General features: G+C 39.4%; 1 protein-coding gene across 3 annotated transcripts in view; it reads right to left on the reverse strand.

Moving 5' to 3' along the window:
* The window catches only part of LOC126416290 (zinc finger protein 836-like), a 208,782-nt gene that overhangs the window by 134,129 nt on the left and 53,113 nt on the right, over nucleotides 1-21,540 (reverse strand). The gene's annotated exons all lie outside the window — the stretch shown is intronic.

Consider the following 21,540-nt stretch of genomic DNA (forward strand, 5'->3'; position numbering starts at 1 on the left):
AATGTTCCATTAACAATAATTGCAATGTCTCTCTGTGATGTCAAATGAGTCATTTTATAATTATGAAACACTTTCTCAGTGAAACAAATGAGATCATACTGACCATTTACGGTTATCTTAAGTTACACACGTTCCTGTGTGTGTCTCGTGCAAAGATTTATACTTAATTATGCCCAATCTTTAAATGTGAACTTTTAGGTTAGGCTTAACTTTGACTGTTATGAACGTCACCTGAAAATACACTATAATTTATTTTTCGTGCTAAATGTATCAAACGACATCTGGCAGCAGAAGGCAAAAAATTATTTTGTTCTAGGGAGCAGTGAAATACGTCTGGAGAGGCAAATGAAAAAGGTAGTTATGCCTCCAACTTTTTAATTCCCCCCCCCCTCCCCGCCCACACACACACACACACACACACACACACACACACACACACTAGTGTCATCATCATAGAACTCAGTTGTCTCACATTCAAAGCCTTCAGCATGCACTTGTTGAGATGAATCCAGCAAACTACAGGAAAGTCATGCCAGCAGCAACAGCAAGAATGGAGGGCAGTGTTGCCACATTAACCCTGTTAACAACAGATGTTCATTCAGTAATCATTGCTTCCTCCAAAGCCACCTGGATGACATCTGTGGCAGAAATGGCACAGTGGCAACTATGTGAGCTTAGAGTCACAAAGCTAAGCTCGCTAAATCAAAGGTCTCTCCTGGGCACATAGAAATAAAAGGAAGAAAAAGGTTAGGGGGAACTGACCTAACCCTCTCAACTGCCACTTTTGCTGCTCCCTGGTACGGTACAGCTTATCTTAAATGTCATGTTTTATGTTATTTCATAATTAGAATTATTGTTGTTGTTGTTAGAAATGAGATTTTCACTCTGAAGCAGAGTGTGCGCTGATATGAAACTTCCTGGCAGATTAAAACTGTGTGCCGGGCCGAGACTCGAACTCGGGACCTTTGCCTTTCGCGGGGAAGTGCTCTACCAACTGAGCTACCCAAGCACAACTCACACCCCATCCTCACAGCTTTACTTCCGCCAGTACCTCATCTCCTACTTTCCAAACTTTACAGAAGCTCTCCTGCTCAGTTGGTAGAGCACTTGCCCGCGAAAGGCAAAGATCCCGAGTTCGAGTCTTGGCCCCGCACACAGTTTTAATCTGCCAGGAAGTTTGTTGTTGTTGTTGTTGTTATTATTTTTGTCTTCAGTCCAAAGACTGGTTTCATGCAACTCTCCACATAAGTCTACCCTGTGCAAATCTTGTCATTTCCGAAAAACTACTGTAACCTGCATTCATTTGAACCTGCTTAGTGTTCATCCCTTGGTCCGTCTCCACAATTTTTACCCCCCACACTTCTCTCCATTACCAAATTGACAGTTCTTTGACACCTTTTCTATCAACCGATCCCTTCTATTAGGCACATAGTGCCATAAATTTCTTTTCTCCCCAATTTAATTCAGTATCTTATCATTAGTCACGTGATTTTCTTATCTAATCTTCAGAATTCTTCTATTGCATGACATTTTCAAATCTTCTACTCCTTTCTTGTCTGAACTGCTTACTGACCACGTTTCACTTGCACAAAAGGCTACAGTCCAGACAAATACCTTCAGAAAAGATTTCCTAACGCTTAAATTTATGTCCAGTGTTAACAAATTCCTCTTTTTCGGGAATGCTTCCGTTGCTATAACCAAACTGCATTTTATATCCTCTTTTTTGGCTATTGTTAGTTATTTTGCTGCCTAAATAGCAAAATTCATCTACTATTTTAGTGTCATTTCCTAACCTTATTCCTTCGGCATCAACTGCTTTAATGTAACTGCATTCCATTACTCTAGCTTTATTTTTATTGATGCTCGTCTTATAATACCTATTCAAGATGCTATCCATTCCATTCAGCTGTTCTTCCAAGTCCTTTGCTGTCTCTGACAGAATTCTAATGTCGTTATCAAACTTCAAAGTTTTTTATTTCTTCTCCCTCAATTGGAATTCCTTCTCCAACCTTTTCCTTGGTTTCCTTTACTGCCTGCTCAATGTAAAAATTTAATGACAGTGCAGATACCCTACAACCCAGTCCCACTGCCTTGTCAACTACTTTTTCCATCTCATGTCCTTTGACTCTTATAACTGCTGCACTCCAGTTTCTGTACAAGTTGTATACAACCTTTTGCTCCCTGTATTTTATTCCTTTTACATTCAGAATTTTGACGAGTGTATTCTACTCAACATTGTCAAGAGCCTTCTCTGTGTACAAATTGAGGTTTCCTTTCCTTTAAATAAACTTCTAAGGTCAGTCATAGGGCTGTATTGCCTAGCTTATTCTTGCATTTCTCTGGAACTCAACCCGATTTTCCCAGAAGTCAGCTTTTCCAGTTTATCCATTCTTCTGTAAAAAACTTCGCATCAATATTCTGTAACTATGGGTTGTTACACTGATAGTTTGGTAATATTAATACCAGTCAGCACATGCTTCCTTTCAAATCTGAATTACACATTGTTTTTCAAGTCTGAGGGTGTTTCACATGTATCTTTAACTTCCACACCAGATGGAATAGTTTACCAGGCTCTCTCCATGGACCTCACTAATTCCAAGGTAATATTGTCCACTCCACAGGCCCTGTTTCATCTTGGGTCTTTCAATGTTCTGTCAAATTCTTCCCACAGTATCAAATCTCCCTTATCATTTCCATTTATTTACTCTTCCCTTTCTTTAAAAATATTATTTTCAAGGTCATTTCCCTCCACCATTTAGTTTCCCCTTCTCTGCTTAGTATTGGTTTGCCATCTGAAATCTCAATGCTCATAAAGTTGCTTTTCTTTTCTCCAAAGATTGCTTTAATTTTCTTATAAGTGACATCTACCTTTCCACTAGATCTACAGCCTTGGGTTTGTCCTCTAGCCATTCCTGGTTAGCCATTTTGCCCTTTCTGCCACTCTTACTTTTTAGACATGCTTATTCCCTTTTGAGCACTTCATTTTTTGCATTTTTAAATTTTCTCCTTTCACCAATTAAAACAGAATTAACGTTAGAAGAAATTAATGTAGTCATTCTCATACTGCACTTAAATTAAATTAAATTAAATTAAATGTGTATCTTTGACATCTTTCCACATCACAGAACCCCTCTCCATGGAACCCGTCGAATACAAGTAATGTAATTTCATATTTCAACCAAAAAACTCAAAGATCACTCTGTTACGGAAAAAAAACAAAAATTCAAAATTAAAGAAAAAGTGTTATTGTAGATTAGAAACTTTTATCTTTTGTCTCAGTTGCACTTTCTTTTTTTAAATTTAATTTAATTTCATTTTTAGAAAATGACTAGTTTTGGTCACATGTGATCCTCAGATCTGTAAAGTTGTGTAGTATTCTAACGAGTAGTTTCTGCATGACACAATGGGTTGCTTATGCAACTACACAGTTCTGAAATGCTCATGTGATCAAAATTAGTCATAATGTAACAATAATAGGCAATTGAAATGGAAAAATAAATGGTACACCAAATTTTTAAATATCAACTCAGTTGCTGGATTCACTAAAAAAAAAGTGCAGGCTATATGCTGTATATCGGCAGTAGGCCAAATACATTGTGCCTCCAGCACAGTGTCTCTTCCCCGCAGGTTGGCCTATTATTGGACTGCACCCCTCTTTTCTGTGGTGACTAATTACAAATATCACAATGGCATCACATGTGGTAGATGCAATACCATTTACAAACAGCATGTTGATACACCAATTGCTACAGGCACCACAAGGGGGCATGAGCCACATTTCCAAGCAGCACACGCATCAGGAATATGGTGGTGCTTCTACCAAGAACCAATTTCTGACCACAGATCATGAGCTCATGGAGATCCTTCCAGATGCTGGATATTTAGGGCAGAGTGCAACCTCCAGCACCAGCATTCAACTGCTCACTCAGATCCAGGACAGGAGTCTGCTACACCTCGTGGCCATCAGTCAGAATTCACCGAGACCAGCATGGATGCTTGCATTTACACTGCAGCACACCGGAACGTCTCCACACAGCACAGCTTACATACATCCCTTGGGGTGGGGCTCTGCTACGGGACTGGTATTCCGCGGTTGGACATTGCTACTGTTACTCTTATGTGATCCCGGACAATCTTTCATTTGTCAGCCCTAACAAAACTTTATTGTGAACTTGTAATGTGAGTAAAAGTGTTCAGGAGTGCAAACAGGAATCATCATTCACTGAAGCTTGCTTCACCCACAATGTGTTTTAACAGAGGTGACAGGGATAAAAACGTGTGTTCTACTGTGGTCTCATATCAATAGCCGCGACGAGGGTACACTTTTTCAGCAATAATTGATCGGTTCTGGCACTTTTGCTTTCCCTGTGTGTTAGTGCGTTCTCGAGGTGGCATTGTGGCTAGTTGGCTTCATTATCGGTTGCTTCTGAGTCACGGGAGATATTGCTTTAGTGTGCATGTCATTTACTGTTTCTTGTGAGTGATTTAATAACACTTTGTGTACTTTTTTTGCATTTTTGTGGACTGCGTGGACACGAATTACCATGTGTTTATATTCACTCTTCCCTTTGTGTTTTTGGAGGTTGTTCATCACTGGTAGCTGGTATTGCTTGCCTGTATATCAAAGCTGATAAAGCATCTGAATTGGCTCCAGTGCTCCCTCAGGCTCTAGTGACGACTCCTATGGCTCCAGTGACTCCTACAGCTCCAGCATCAGCTCCTGATCTCATCAGTCACACAGTCGCACTTCCTCTACCTGTGCCTGAAACTCCTGCAGCCATGGCCAGCCTTCCTCTCAAGGGAGGTACTGCCCAGTTCCAAGCTAGCGATGAGGCAAATGTCAGTTGGCCCTGCGCCTCATCCCGTCAACCGCCCACCGCCAGCTATGCCCAACACTGCTCCGCACATTGTTATAGTCGGCCCTTTTACTAAGGTTGGCATCGCTGGGACATCAGTTAGTGATGAGGTTCGTGACCACATGATGCAGCTCCATGGGTCACTTGGCGTTGACATCCTGCCCGGCCTTACTGAACCTCCCTTCAGCCACACCCAATGCTGCCCGGCCACTTCTCGCTTTCACCACAAAGATAAAGCCGTGGCCGGCCTTCCTTGTGAGGGTGGCACAAACTTCACCTGTTGCATGCTCACTGCCCCTCTGGTCATAGCCCGACACTGGTCCTGTTCTCCTGCACCTTCGCCACAGGGATGCAGCCATGGCCAGACTCCCCACGAGTTTGGAGCACTACACCATTCAGCACTGAGCTCCTCACTCACATCACCTCCTGTTGCGTCCAAAGCTGTGCTCATGGCGCCGTCTGTCTTCCCGAGTCTCTTGAACAGATTGAATACTGTTCCTCTCACATCAGAGGAATATGAAAGAGAGTTCGGTTTAATCAAGTATACTGCCACACATAATTGGTACCCAGGGTCTATGATTGAGAAATTTAATAAAAAAATAATAGTAAAGCTTGAGGGCTCATGGAAGGGAATCATTCCACTGGAGAAATGAACAAGTTTTAAAAGATTCCACATCATGGATACATACCCGAGAGAAATGGAAATAAACTGATGTCAGCCAAACATAGCTCCAGCATATTTCATACCAAACAGTTTCTGCAGTAGGTTAAGGAACCATGAAGTCTTCGAAAAGGATCCTTTCTCCTATCCTGATGTCTATCATACTGATACAAGCCAGCTGTGTAAGAGCAGATACACTGGCCAGATAGGCAGGAATTTTCATACAAGATTTAAAGAACCATTTTCATACAAGAGTTAAAGAACACTTACACCTGGACAATTCCTGTTCAACTTTGACAATCAATCTGACAACCAGCATCAGCTGCAGCAGGTTAGTAATAACTTATCTGTCTTTGACACTGCAGAAAAAGGTCAGATACTCAATATCCTTGAAGAAACTGAAATCTTAAGAAGACTTTATTCCCATCCTCTCAATACCATTATGGCTGTACTGGCCTATATCACAAAAATATTCTACTTAATTATGACATTATTCAGGCACATTAAGGTGTGCAAACATTATATTTTTCCTTTTGTTTTCTTTTTTAATATATATGTATTGGTTCACTTCCCTGCTAATGTTGTAATGGTTCCATCTCCTTTGTGCTGTTACTTCCCAGTTTTCCAGTTTAAGAAGTTCATCAATCGCATTGCCATTTCATACCACATCTGCGCTATGGGTCATGTGTGGCCTCGATATTCACAGCTAGAATTTACTATTACATAGCTTTCCTGCTAGTGCTCCTGGTCGTGCAACATGGCAGAATGATTTTTATGGAATTTATGTAAGTAATTATGTAAGTAATTAAGTAAGTAATTTCACACAATATGTGATTTATCTTCCCATATTTATTGCACTTTACATGTTTCAAGATTGTGGTATCTGGTCATGATGTCTGTTTTTCTTTGGATTTTTCTAGGTCTTCCCTTTTATTCTTTTGACATGGAGCTTCTGTTCCACAACTACTTCAGGGTGAGGATGACCTCCCATAGTTAAGTGATTTTATTTGTGAAGTAATATCCAGTTCTCTCTTTGAATTTATTTTAATTCGTTTTATAAATTTTAACCACGAAGTTCGTTTTCTGACATTTCAAACTTGAGGATCCCTTTGATTTTGTCTTGTAACACAATATTTCCATTATTACAGTTTACACCATATGGTGGAACTAAGTGTCCAAAACTGGTCATGTATACAATAAAATATTGTTGATTCACCAACTGTTGTGCAGCTTCTTCATTTTACAAAATGGACTTATACAGCTGCAGCCATGCCATAAGAAGAACTTTCTTAGAATTGAGAATTAGTTTCTTTTTGCATAAATTTTGTTCGTTACTACGAAATAACATGGACATCAGGACATAATGTATTTCTGCTAATTTCAATTTGGTCTTTGATGATGGAATACTGAAGTTACCATTATTTCTACACTCTACAGCATTGCATGAAACAATAACTGACGAACAGTTAGAAGCTCTTCTTACTGACAGCCATCCACAATTATCTGACAAGGAAAATGATGGATTATTGTTTTTGACTGAAGACTGTCCAGCTGAGATTGATGTAACTGACTGCTAACAAATAAGAATGTTACGATGTACTAGGAGAATAGGAGATCCTTAGAAGGTAAACTCCTCCGACATTTAAGATGTATAAGATGTAGAAAATATGAATAAAAAGCCAAGAAGAGCTGTGCTGCAACCAATTTCAGAAGTTAGGTCTACAATGTTGGCCAACTACTAAAATTTGTTGAGGCGAGGAATGCCTCAAAATGCAGGAAAACTCCCTGCAATTGCAAGATAACACACGAGTGTCAAATGCAGATTGTATTTATGTATTGTGAAGAACAACTGTTTTCAAGATTGTACAACACAAAGATTTATTTAGTGGCTGTAGTAAATTTTTACCAGCAGAAATTATTGTATGATTATTTTCTTATATTTATAAAGTTGTTTTAGAACATCAACAAAATCCTGTATTGCAATTCATATATTTCAAAAATATTAACATTAAGAATTGTATTTTCTGTGTGCATTAGCATTTGCAGTTTACTGTTTCAAATAAAACATATATGGGTGTGCATACTGACAAAATCCGAATTACGGCAGTTACAAAGCATTAAAACATTTAGACTCACTATACAGCCCAACAACTTTCAGTCTTCTTGTTACTTCTGAATTTGCTGACGAAAAAACGAAGTTTTCATTCAGTATTGTCTTAGGTGTCTGATGCAAGAAAATTAATGTGGTGCATGTCTTCATACTTGCTGTAGACAACTACTTACGTAATTAAGTATCCTTCAAACAGCATTATGAAATATTTGTTCTCTTACAGAATATTTTAGCTATTAACACACCACAATACGAAAATAATAGTAGTCACCAACACAGCAATAAAAACAAAAGCAATATCCAAAATTCATGCCATAATTCTTTATCATAAGTCATATTATGGTCGTATAATTTGTCAATCTTCCTGGTGAATTAAAACAACTGATAAAAGACTAGATAAACAACATGCAAAAAATTCTGCTTGACATTTCATGCCTGAGAGAGGAACTTTTGGTAGCTATAATTTTAGACCGTGAGAGAGTTGCTAGTTGAGTGAAAGTAAGAGGACAGGTTAACAGACTTGGTGTCACTTTCCCGTATTGGCCCTCCCCTCTTGTTATCTTTCCTTTATGTAGTCTCAGTTTGAAAATTATTTCCTTAATAGGTCCACTTGCCATACTTCGAACAGTACCACACAGTGCACTACAAATACAAGAAAATGACAACAAAATTATTTGATACCAATCACTGCCCTGTACTATCACAATTCAAGAACTACAAGGAATCAATCAGCATTTCACATAACTGAGGCTTCATCAGTAGTGATGGGTCCACACTCTGGTTTGAAGAACCGATTGGCCAGTTGATCATTGTTTTTTTTTTTTTTTCTCTCAATCAAATGAAACAACAAAATTAAACTACTCTCTGTGGCCACATCAGCTGTATGAATCTTCACCCAGTATCTGAGTAGGAGTATTTTCACTTGCTTACCTGTTCAGCCTTTTCGGTTACACAGGAGCTATGACTAGGTATGCCGCCCTTTTTTTAGTGACAATTAACTTATTGTGGTGTAACATGTCACTTTTGTAAATGACGTGTTTCTTAACACCTACCTAACCAATGAACGATGTTTCTGACATCTGAAAGTATTTTTATTAGTCACGAGATGAGTTTAGAAACAACTACTGCTTGGAAGATTATTCTTATTTGTGCATGTATGTGGTTTGGATGGACACAGCATGCCTGCAAAGCGAGACTACGATAGCATATTTACTGTGCTTAATGATATTTCCTGGTCTGGCGGTTTATTCCATATTGCAGTGTCCTGGCTTGGACACTGAAACAGCTAGTACCGTGACAATAGGAATGACATCACAGTAGATAGTTGAAGATCAGCTTTCAGACTGGTACTGAGCTGTATGGAGTGAACATCTTACAGAGTAAATGTCAAATCAGTGCATTTTCATGGAAATATATATCAAGTGATTCCATGTTGTAAAACACAGGTAGGCAACCAGTGGCACACTGGCTGGATCTGGCCGACAATGGGTTTCAATCTGGTCCATTGAAAAAATTCTGGGCTGGAGAGCGACACTGCGATAGGCCTAGCAAGCCAGTAGTGGATAAATCAACTGCTTTCAAAAAGGGAACATGCCTCGGATCACGGAACGGATTTACAGGAAACCGACCAAGCAATGGAAAAGGATTACGAGATGGTTTACGACTGGGCACCTTAAACGTAAGGACTCTAACTGGGAAGTTAGAAGAAATTGTAGAAATGATGGAAAGGAGGAAATTGGACATCTTGGGACTTGCTGAGACTAGGTGGAGAGGAGTTGGTGAAAAACCACTAAGTAAAGGATGTAAACTGTACTGGATAGGGAATGAGAGGCGAAGAAATGGAGTGGCAATAGTGGTCAGAAGGGGTCTGCAGGAGGAGGTGGAAGGTATCAATGATCGAATGATAAAAGCCAGAGTACGAGTGAAAGGAAAAAGCATTGAAATCATCCAAGCATATGCCCCACAGGTGGGGTGTACAAAACAGGAGGAGGAGGAATTTGAAGATGACATGCAAAAGCAGCTAAATGGAGGTAATCAGATTATAATAGGGGACCTCAATGCACATGTTGGCACAGACAGGAAAGGATTCGAGGAGATAATGGGACCAGAGGGCTGGGGGAACCGAAATAGAGAAGGAAAATTGTTGCTGGAATTCTGCAAGAGGAATGGGCTGGCGATCGCAAATTCCTGGTACAAGAAGAGAAGTAGCCACAAAATAACTTGGTACAGTGGAGACTGGTCCCAAACTTCAGTAGTAGACTATGTACTAGTGGATAGGCAGATGATGAGCAGCCTCACAGATGTTAAGGTCATTCCATCTGAGGCCTTAGACAGTGACCATCGGCTGTTGGTAGCCACCCTGAGAGAGAAAAAAGATAGGAGGGCAACAGACATACAGGAGAAAAGGTTGAAGACATGGATGCTGAAAGAGGATGGACGGAGGACCCAGTACCAGACACTGATCAGGAAGAAGCTGCCAAAGAAAGATCAGAGAACAGTAGAAGAAGAATGGGGAGATTTTAAGAGGGCTCTAGTTGAGGCAGCTGAGACTGTGTGCGGAAGAACTAGCACAAAGAGGAGAAGTAAGGAAACCCCATGGTGGAACAACATATGTAAAGAGGCAGTACTTCGAAAGAACAAAGCCTTCAGAGAATGGTTCCAGACCCGAACAGAGGAAGCTAGGGTAAAATATAAGGGAAGCAAGAAAGCAGCGCAGACCATAGTAAGGGCGGAGAAGAAGAAGTGGATGGAAAAATGGACAAGAATGTTAGAAGAGGACAGTGAAGGGAACAAAAAAGTACTTTACACCATGGTAATAAATAAGAGGAACGACAGAAGCGAGTGCCTGAGGATCATGGATAATAATGGAAGAGTTGTGGAGGAAATGCATGAGCTCAAAAAGATTTGGAAGGAGTACTTTGAAGATCTGTTGAATGCCGTCAAGCGGGTAACTAACAGCGATGGAGAACCTAAGGCAGCAGACGATTATAATAGTGGGGAAATTGATGATCTAACTTGGAATGAAGTGGAAGAAGCCATAAAGAGGATGAAAGGGGGCAAGGCACCAGGTTGGGACGAAGTAACAGTGGATATGATACGAGCAGCAGTAGAAGTAGGAACCCAGTGGCTATACAGAGTGCTGAGGGTGGTGTGGAAGGAGAACAGAATTCCTGAGGATTGGAAGAAAGGAATTATAGTCCCGATCTTCAAGAAAGGGGATAAAAGGAGATGTGAGAACTACAGAGGAATCACCCTGCTATGCCACTGTGGAAAAATCTATGAAAAGATCCTGGAGAAGAGAATAAGAAGCAGTATTGAAAGTAGACTGCAAGAGGAGCAGTATGGTTTCAGACCGGGAAGATCAACAACGGACCTCATATTTGCGGTAAGGCAACTGCAGGAAAGGCACTATGAGTACGGGAAGGACTTAATCATGGCCTTTTTAGATATTGAGAAGGTGTATGACAGTATCTATAGGGACAAGCTCTGGGATGTGCTGAACGCAAAAGGGATAGATGAAGAGATAACACGAAAAGTCAGAAAAATGTATGAGGGAAGTGAGAGTTGTGTGAAAGTGTGGAGGGAACGTACTGCATGGTTCAAGCTGGAAAATGGGCTGCGACAGGGAAGTGCACTTTCGCCTTTATTGTTTATTATTGTTATGGATGAAATCCTACAGCAAGTACCAGATGCAATTGGAGATCATAAAATGAAAGCAGTGCTTTTTGCCGATGACCTGATGTTATGGGGAAATTGCGAGAAGGAGGTGCAAGAGCAGTTAGATGTATGGGAGGCAACGGCAGCACAATATGGAATGCATTTCTCTGCAAAGAAAAGTGAAATAATTGTCACAACAAGGAAGAAGAATAGGCCAAATGTGGATATAACTTGTGGAGGGGAAAAACTACAAGTGGTAGAGAACTTCAAGTACCTGTGAAGCATGATTGAAAGTAAGGGGGGAAACGCAATGGAAATAAATGAAAGGTGCAGAAAAGCAGGGCAGTTCTTCAAATGCATTAGGGGGCTTATTTGGAGCAAGGAGGTGCCACAGAAATCCAAGGGAATTATATACCGAACCTACTTTGTCCCCATATTGGCATACGGAAGTGAGACATGGGTAATGCACAAAAGCGACAAAAGTAGAATACAAGCTAGTGAAATGAAGTTCCAGAGGAGCAGGTTGAGTGTAACAAGACGAGACAGATTGCGAAATGTGTATGTGAGGGAAAGACTAAAGGAGGAACCAGTACAGGACAGGATAGAAAAATCAAGACTGCAGTGGTATGGACACATGAAGAGAATGGATGAGGGAAGAATTCCAAAGAGGATGTTTGATCTGCAACTGGAGGGGAAGAGGCACAGGGGAAGACCAAGAGATAGATGGGTGAAGGGAGTGAAGGAATGTGTGACGAGAAGAGGAGAGAACTGGACGAAGGTGGAAGAGGGGGAATGGTGGAAAGACAGAACACGATGGAGAGGCTTGTGTTCCCGACAGACCCAGCCAGTGGCTGGAAACTGTCCAAGATGATGATGATGATGATGAGAGAGACACTGCACAATTTTGCAACAGAATTTTTTAAGACCGCAATTGTAATATCTCTTATCTAAAGAAACAATGTTCACAACACATAAATAAATGTAAGCATTTGAAGATGGGATTAATATGTAATGAATGTATGAAATGTGTATTTTGATGCATAATTTGTTGGCACTGTGTGCCAGGAAAGAGGTACTATTCATATTGGTGTGTTGCACAATAAACATTACCATCACAGACGCTACAGTTTTCACTTCATACCTGTGGGTCCCCAAAGGGTGCCCATGCCTGTTGCAAAGTAAAGAACAATATATTAGTATATCTAAAAACAAAGATGATGTAACTTACCAAACGAAAGCATTGGTATGTTGATAGAGACACTAACAAACACAAACACACACAAAAAATTCAAGCTTTCGCAACGCATGGTTGCTTCATCAGGGAAGAGGGAAGGAGAGGGAGAGACAAAAGGATGTGGGTTTTAAGGGAGAGGGTAAGGAGTCATTCCAATCCCGGGAGCGGAAAGACTTACCTTAGGGGGAAACAGGGACAGGTATACACTCACGCACACACACACATATCCACCCGCATATATACAGACACGAGCAGACATATATGATATACAGGGTGTTACAAAAATGTACGGCCAAATTTTCAGGAAACATCCCTCACACACAAAGAAAGAAAATATGTTATGTGGACATGTGTCCGGAAACGCTTACTTTCCATGTTAGAACTCATTTTATTACTTCTCTTCAAATCACATTAATCATGGAATGGAAACACACAGCAGCAGAACGTACCAGCATGACTTCAAACACTTTGTTACAGAGAATGTTCCAAATGTCCTCCATTAGCGAGGATACATGCATCCACCCTCCATCGCATGGAATCCCTGATGCGCTGATGCAGCCCTGGAGAATGGCGTATTGTATCACAGCCGCCCACAATACGAGCACGAAGAGTCTCTACATTTGATACTGGGGTTGCGTAGACAAGAGCTTTCAAATGCCTCCATAAATGAAAGTCAAGAGGGTTGAGGTCAGGAGAGCGTGGAGGCCATGGAATTGGTCCGCCTCTACCAATCCATCGGTCACCAAATCTGTTGTTGAGAAGCGTACGAACACTTCGACTGAAATGTGCAGGAGCTCCATTGTGCTTGAACCACATGTTGTGTCGTACTTGTAAAGGCACATGTTCTAGCAGCACAGGTAGAGTATCCCGTATGAAATCATGATAACGTGCTCCATTGAGCGTAGGTGGAAGAACATGGGGCCCAATCAAGACATCACCAACAATGCCTGCCCAAACGTTCACAGAAAATCTGTGTTGATCACGTGATTGCACAATTGCGTGTGGATTCTTGTCAGCCCACACATGCTGATTGTGAAAATTTACCATTTGATCATGTTGGAATGAAGCCTCATCCGTAAAGAGAACATTTGCACTGAAATGAGGATTGACACATTGTTGGATGAACCATTCGCAGAAGTGTACCCGTGGAGGCCAATCAGCTGCTGATAGTGCCTGCACATGCTGTACATGGTACGGAAACAATTGGTTCTCCCGTAGCACTCTCCATACAGTGACGTGGTCAACGTTACCTTGTACAGCAGCAACTTCTCTGACGCTGACATTAGGGTTATCGTAAACTGCACGAAGAATTGCCTCGTCCACTGCAGGTGTCCTCGTCGTTCTAGGTCTTCCCCAGTTGCGAGTCATAGGCTGGAATGTTCTGTGCTCCCTTAGACGCCGATCAATTGCTTTGAAAGTCTTCCTGTCGAGACACCTTCGTCCTGGAAATCTGTCTCGATACAAACATACCGCGCCACGGCTATTGCCCCATGCTAATCCATACGTCAAATGGGCATCTGCCAACTCCGCATTTGTAAACATTGCATTGACTGCAAAACCACGTTCGTGATGTACACTAACCTGTTGATGCTACATACTGATGTGCTTGATGCTAGTACTGTAGAGCAATGAGTCGCATGTCAACACAAGCACTGAAGTCAACATTACCTTCCTTCAATTAGGTCAACTGGCGGTGAATCGAGGAAGTACAGTACACACTGACGAAACTAAAATGAGCTCTTAACATGGAAATTAAGCGTTTCCGGACACATGACCACATAACATCTTTTCTTTATTTGTGTGTGAGGAATGTTTCCTGAAAGTTTGGCCGTACCTTTTTGTAACACTCTGTATATTGATATGTCTGCTTGTGTCTGTATATGTGCGGATGGATATGTGATATGTGTGTGTGTGTGTGTGTGTGTGTGTGTGTGTGTGTGTGTGTACACGGGTCCTTGTTTCCCCCTAAGGTAAGTCTTTCCGCTCCCGGGATTGGAATGACATATTTAAATATGTCTGCTTGTGTCTGTATGTGTGGATGGATATGTGCGTGTGTGCGAGTGTATACCTGTCCTTTTTTCCCCCAAAGGTAAGTCTTTCCGCTCCCGGGATTGGAATGACTCCTTACCCTCTCCCTTAAAACCCACTTCCTTTCGTCTTCCCCTCTCCTTCCCTCTTTCCTGATGAGGCAACAGTTTGTTGCGAAAGCTTGAATTTTGTGTGTATGTTTGTGTGTCTGTCGACCTGCCAGCACTTTCATTTGGTAAGTCACATCATCTTTGTTTTTATATATATATATATATATATATATATATATATATATATATATATATAGTTTCCTGTGTAGGTGAAGTTGCAGAGGTGAATAAGTCAACAGGAGACAAGTAAAAATTTAACATGGTTATCCTGAATGATGAACCACGAAGTGACAGTTCAGAATAATTCAAACATGTTCTGACCATCTTATCAGACTGGGGATCACTCCTATCATATTTCAAGGAGAGATAAATTATGTTTCTGAAAACAAAGAATATTCTTTAACAAAAATTTTTGTTCTTTTGGCATTGAATATTAATTTTCGGTTGTTTTAAAAGTTTAACAACTGATGCTCAATTGTAAATTTTTGTTTACATACCTGAAAAATTACTTTTTTTATTTGATCCAGTGCGGATTTGAGGGTCTGTTTGTAAAAATCAATGCATTTGCACATTAAACAGGTAGCTGAGCTGACATTTTAACATTAATGAACATTTAATTACTTTTTAAATTTAAGTTTATTGAAGCTCTCTCTCTCTCTCTCTCATCCCCCCGCCCCTCCATCCTCCGACAGGCTGCATCAAATTTTAGTACATAATGAGATAACATGAATAGAAACCATATTGGATACGAGCTTTTAAATTGTTTGGATTCTTAATCACTTGCTTTTTAAGTATACACTCCCAGTTGTCAGAAGTGTGTGTGTGTGTGTGTGTGTGTGTGTGTGTGTGTGTGTGTGTGTGTCATACATACATACATACATATTTTGCAAAAAATGCTTGTCATCACTCGTTAATCTTCTCTGGAATTCTTTAATTGTTACAGTTTCAAAATATGTACCATCCTTGTATACACTGTATACCACCTACATTTATGCTTTCTATACTCTGGTCACAAGGCCATCCACCACTCACGAAATTTACAGCACTTTCAACTACTCCAAAATAACAGTTTCTGCACAGAAGGTCCAAAACTGGATATCGCACGGATGCCGGTGCTGTCTTCCTCGTAATGCATCATCTTCTCTGACGTGGACTCCAGCAGATAATCTCTCAAAACAATGCCTACATTCGAAGTTGCAGTTGTGTCTGCTTTTTTGACATCCTTCGACCAATGGGACCACAATGGAGGATGTTGTGAATCCTACAAATTTCTTCCGATTGTTGTTGTTGTGGTCTTCAGTCAGAAGACTGGTCTGATGCAGCTCTCCATGCTACTCCATCCTGTGCGAGCATCTTCATCTATGAGAACTACTGCCATCTACATCCTTCTGAATCTGCTTATTGTATTTATCTCTTGATCTCCCTCTACAATTTTTACCCTTAACACTGGTGATCCTTTGATGTCTCAGAATTTGTCCTATCAACTGATCTCTTCTTTTGGTTAAGTTATGGCATAAATTTCTTGTAACCCCAATTTTATTCAGCACTTCCTCATTAGTTATGTGATCGACCTATCTAACTTTCAGCATTCTTTTGCAGCACCTTATTTCCAAGGCTTCTATTCTCTTTTTGTCTAAACTGTTTATGTCCATGTTTCACTTCTATATTTGGCTACACTCCAGGCAAAAACTTTCAGAAAAGACTTCCTAACACTTAATCTATATTCGAAGTTAACAAATTTATCTTCTTCAGAAATGCTTTTCTTGTTATTGCCAATTACATCTTATATCCTCTCCACTTCGGCCATGATCAGTTATTTTGCTGCCCAAGTAGCAAAACTCATCTAATTCTTTAAGTGTCTCATTTCCCAATCTAATCCCCTTAACATCACCCGGTTTAAGTACATTCCATTATCTTTGTTTTGCACTATTCACAAACACACGTGAAAAATGAACTATAAACTACTTATTGGTACTAAATAAAAAGCAAATATTGGAACGACAATAATCGTGACAACAGGCAATAATGGACTGGAGTCAACAATAATGATTAACACCACCAAAACAATTGATGCTTTCAGTTCAGAATTTTAAGCATTGGGAGCATCAGACAAGTCCAGTTGTCAATCACAGCCTTCCACAGGGTTTAATTGTGGAATTGAAGTACCAATGTATGATGTGAATAGTATTACTTCACGCCAGAGAAATACTATACTTGCTATTTTCCACATGCTGTGAAATGTAAACAGGTTTGTGTGGTTGGGTGTGATTTGAACATAAATAGTTGGTGGCATAATTTTCTGTACAAAATATTTACCTTTCACACAAAGACATGGCTGCAGTGTTTATATACTGGATTCAAATGATTTTTAATTTATTGAGTTCATCACACCTTTTCAGTAAAATGCAATGTAAACTGTCACTAAATTTTGGCAGCGTTCCCCTCATCTGCATCTATATGATTACTCTGCAATTTACAATTATGTGTCTGGCAGAGGGTTTATCAGCTACCCCCAAGCTATTTCTCTACTGTTCCACCTTCAAAAGGCACACGGGAAAAATGAGATCTTATAGCTTTCTGTGCAAGCTCTGGTTTCTCTTATTTTATCACTACAATCATTTCTCCATCATTATTCCAACAGAATATTTTTGCAATCTGAGGAGAAAGTTCTTCCTGAAAATTCACAAGAAGTTCCTGCCATAACAAAAAATGCCTTTGTTTTAATGACTGCCACCCCAATTCACATATCATGGCCGTTGTCCTATCCCCTATTCCATGATAGTACAAAACAAACTTAGCTTCTTTGAACTTTTTAGATGTCCTCCGTCAGCCCCATTCCACACTGCATAGTAAAACTCCAGAAGTAGGAAGACAAGCATGGTGTGAGCAGTTTCTTTAGTAGACCTGCTGCACTTTCTAAGTGTTCTGGCAATAAATCACAGTCTTTTGTTTGCTTTCCCCAAAACACTGCCTATGTGATCACTCCAATTTAAGTTATTTGTAATTCCTAAGTATTTAGTACAATTTATACCCTTTAGAATTGTGTAATCAAAATTTAGTGGACTTCTTTCAATACTCATGGGTGACCCCAGACTCTTCTTTATTTAGAGTCAACTGCCACTTTACGCCCTACAGATATCTTATCTAAATCATTGTGAACCTAATTTTGATCATCTAATGACTTTACAAGATGGCAAATGACAGCATCATCTGCTAACCACCTAAAAGTGCTGCTCAAAGTGTCATCTAAATCATTTACATAGATCAGGAACAGCAGAGGGCCCAATTTGATTAGAGGTCACTTGAGAGGAACAATGTCAAAAGCATTCTAGAAATCTAAAAACACGGAATAATTTTGACATCCCCAGTCAATGGCACCCATTACTTCATGATAATAAAGAGCTAGTTGTGTTTCACAAGAACGATATTCTCTGAATCCATGCTATTTGTCAATACATTGTTTTCTTTGAGGTAATTCATAATGTTCAAACACAGCATATGCTCCAAAATCCTAATGTAAATCACCATTAGTGATATGGGTATGTAATTCATCAGATTACTCCTGTTCCCATTCTCGGGTACTGACATGACTTTGCAGCTTTCCAGTCTTTCGGTATGGACCTTCTGATGGATCTATTGTATAAGCATACCCTGAAAGGAACCTGACTGGTATACAATCTGGACTGGAGGTCTTGTCTTCATTAAGTGATTTAAACTGCTTCACTACACCAAGGACATCTAATTCTAAGTTACTCATGTTGGCAGTAATTCTATATTTAAATTCTGAAATATTTACTTTGCCTTCTTTGGTGAATGAGTTCTGCATTCAGTAACTCTGTTTTAGTGGCACTGCCCTCAGTGATATCACAATTGTTATTGTGCAATTAAGATATTGATTGCGTCTTGCTGCTGGGGTACTTTACATATGACCAGAATCATTCTGGGTTTCCTGCCAAAATTCAAGACAGAGTTTCATTATGGAAACTATTAAAAGCATATAGCATTGAAGATTGTGCTAAATTTCGAGCTTCTGTAACACTTCACCAAGATTACATATTTTATATCTAAAAACAAAGATGATGTGACTTACCAAACGAAGGTACTGGCAGGTTGATAGACACACAAACAAACACAAACATATGTTTGCATTTGTGTTTGTTTGTGTGTCTATCAACCTGCCAGTGCTTTCGTTTGGTAAGTCACATCATCTTTGTTTTTAGATATATTTTTCCCACGTGGAATGTTTCCCTCTATTATATTTATATCAAAGATTACATATTTTGCATTTTTTAAAGGGGACTTGTACATGAATAACTGTCAAAAAATTGATTTTTTTAAATTTTTGTTTCAAAAAATTCTCTGTAGTTTTCTGAACAAGATAAAGTTTACTTCCAGGAAAATGGACCACAGAAAGTACCAAAATTAGACAAATTTAAAAGTGGCTGCACGCACCACCCATGTTCCCATTGCACACATTCAGCTCAGTTAAAAAAGTTTTGCTCTCATTTGTTTTGTTTTTATGACTTTTTAGTCCCTTAAGTTGGCTAACCTGCAAAAGCTTTACAGTTGCTTATCTTTAGTTTGTACAGAGAGTTTATTCATTGTGTGCTGGTGTTTTGGCATGAATATTTTGTTTACAGCAAAGTAACTGTGTGTGTGAGTTTCTTGTTGTGTGCATGAGTTTCTTATTCCACTTGAAAATGAAAAAAAGGCAGTATGGGCTACCTTCTTTCATAAATCCTCCACAGATGACAACCCATGTCATGCACTCTGCCCACCTGGCAGTAGCTACCAGAGGGCTGTTACTCAAGGTTAGACCTACAACCATAAACATTATTTGCCATTTGCTAATGGAAGTTATAAAACCTATGTATAGAGATCTTAGTGACACAAGATTAATAGATAATTGTTTACACAGCAGGACTCAAAATCCGAACGAAAGTTTCAACATTTGTATATGGGAACAAATACCAAAAGCTGTTCTAGTAGGATTAAATGCTTTAAAAATAGGTGTGCTGAATGCTGTTCTATGTTTCAATGATAGTGCACTGTCAAGGCTTAATGTTATGGAACTGATGAGAGTGCCTGGTGGAGAAAACATGCACAGAGCTCTAATAGCCATTGACTGAAGGAGACTCTTTGAAGAAGAGAAATCAGTTTTGGAAGCCATCAAAGAAGGAAGAATAAGAAGTAGTGTGAAAAAAAGAAGGGAGGAAGAACGACACAGGAAACAAGATGAAAATGGACCTGGGAGGCATTAGTGTCATGCAAGTTTAATAGAAAAAGCAAGTGTTAAAGTTAACTTGAATTTCCTGAAAGTTAAATTATTTCATGTTCTGGTACACTTTGGTTAAAAAATTGTAAATGTAGAGAGCTGAAATATTGTATACTGTCTTAAAACACGCTTAAGTAAAAGGCAGACTACTCCTGTGACTTAACTTTGAAAATAAAATGCTTTTTTGAAGAAAAACTCTGAATTCATTTCCAAAATTTTTTGTAATCACACTTAAAATCTATTTGTACCACACTTTATGACAGCACAATCTTTTCAATAGTCTGATTTAAAGATAATAGTGCAAAGAACTTACAGGAATAAACTAAACCTTCTACTTTGTTTTTATTTCGAGGTATGTGTACCTATATGATGTAAATAAATAATTAGCATGGTTTATTTCACTTGCAACAAAAAAAATACAATTTAAAAAAAGACAAGAGCTAAGGCTGTGGTTCATACATAAAAATGTTCATAACAGATGTCTTAAAATATGGTAAGCATTATGTTGGCTAACAAATCTTATCCTTTGAGTAACACTGTTTAGAAAACTAACAATTTTTTCAAGGTTTTCCCTGGTATTCACGGACAAGTCTCCTTAAATTTGGTGTTTTTTGGGTTGCTTATACAACAGTGTTCTGACCCATTCTGTGTACCACAGGAGTCGCTACCAACTCTTTTTAATTTATTTGGTATGTATCTCTCAACTGCCATCAATACTATTTTTTTGAATTCAAACCACATCTGGTCTATGCTTACATAGTCAGATTGGAAGGCGTGGAGACTGTTGCTTAGAAAGGTATCAAGCAAATTTTTATCTGCTTTTTTAAACTGATGTACTTTGCATTTATTTTTGGTGGGTTTGGATGATGCAGTATTCAGTCTCACTACAACCACCTTGTGCTCACTACTCTCTGTATCCATCTCTTATCTGCTCAGGATTATTTGTTGCTAAGAGGTCAAGTATATCTTCGCAACCAATTACACTTCCAGTTGTCTCCTGAATAACTGTTCAAAATGATTTTCTGAGAAAGCATTCAGTACAACTTCAGACAACATTATATGCCTACCGTCGGCTTTAAAGGTGTTTCTGTCAACATATTGAGGGCAGACTGACTTCACCACCAACTAAAATTGTATGAGTGGGGTACCTACTTGAAATAAAAACTCAAGTTTTCTTTGAACTGTTCAGACACTGTGTCATCTGAGTCAGAGTCTACACATAATAACTCTCAAGAACTATCAACTTCAATTTCATTACAAGGTAAACTACTGCTGACAGAAATAAACACTCCACTACCTATGGTATTTAATACATCCTTTCTGAACATTGTTAGGTCCTTCGTAAAAATTTTGGCTGGATTTATTTCCAGCTTTAGCGAGTTTCCATACCTTTAACAATTTGAGCTTTGGTGCTCTCTATTAGCACTTGGATATATGGTTCTTTCCTGACACAGCTACAACAATTTACAAATACAATACCAATTGTTGGTAGGTCTACCTTCCTGTGTTTGCCCTACACCCTTTCTGTAGTTTCCCCGAGGCCCTCTAACCTAATAAACCACCCAGCCCCTCCATACAGCCCCTGCTAACCATGTACCCACGTCCTGTG

Source organism: Schistocerca serialis, chromosome 8 (assembly GCF_023864345.2).
Source record: "Schistocerca serialis cubense isolate TAMUIC-IGC-003099 chromosome 8, iqSchSeri2.2, whole genome shotgun sequence".
Lineage (NCBI taxonomy): Eukaryota > Metazoa > Arthropoda > Insecta > Orthoptera > Acrididae > Schistocerca > Schistocerca serialis.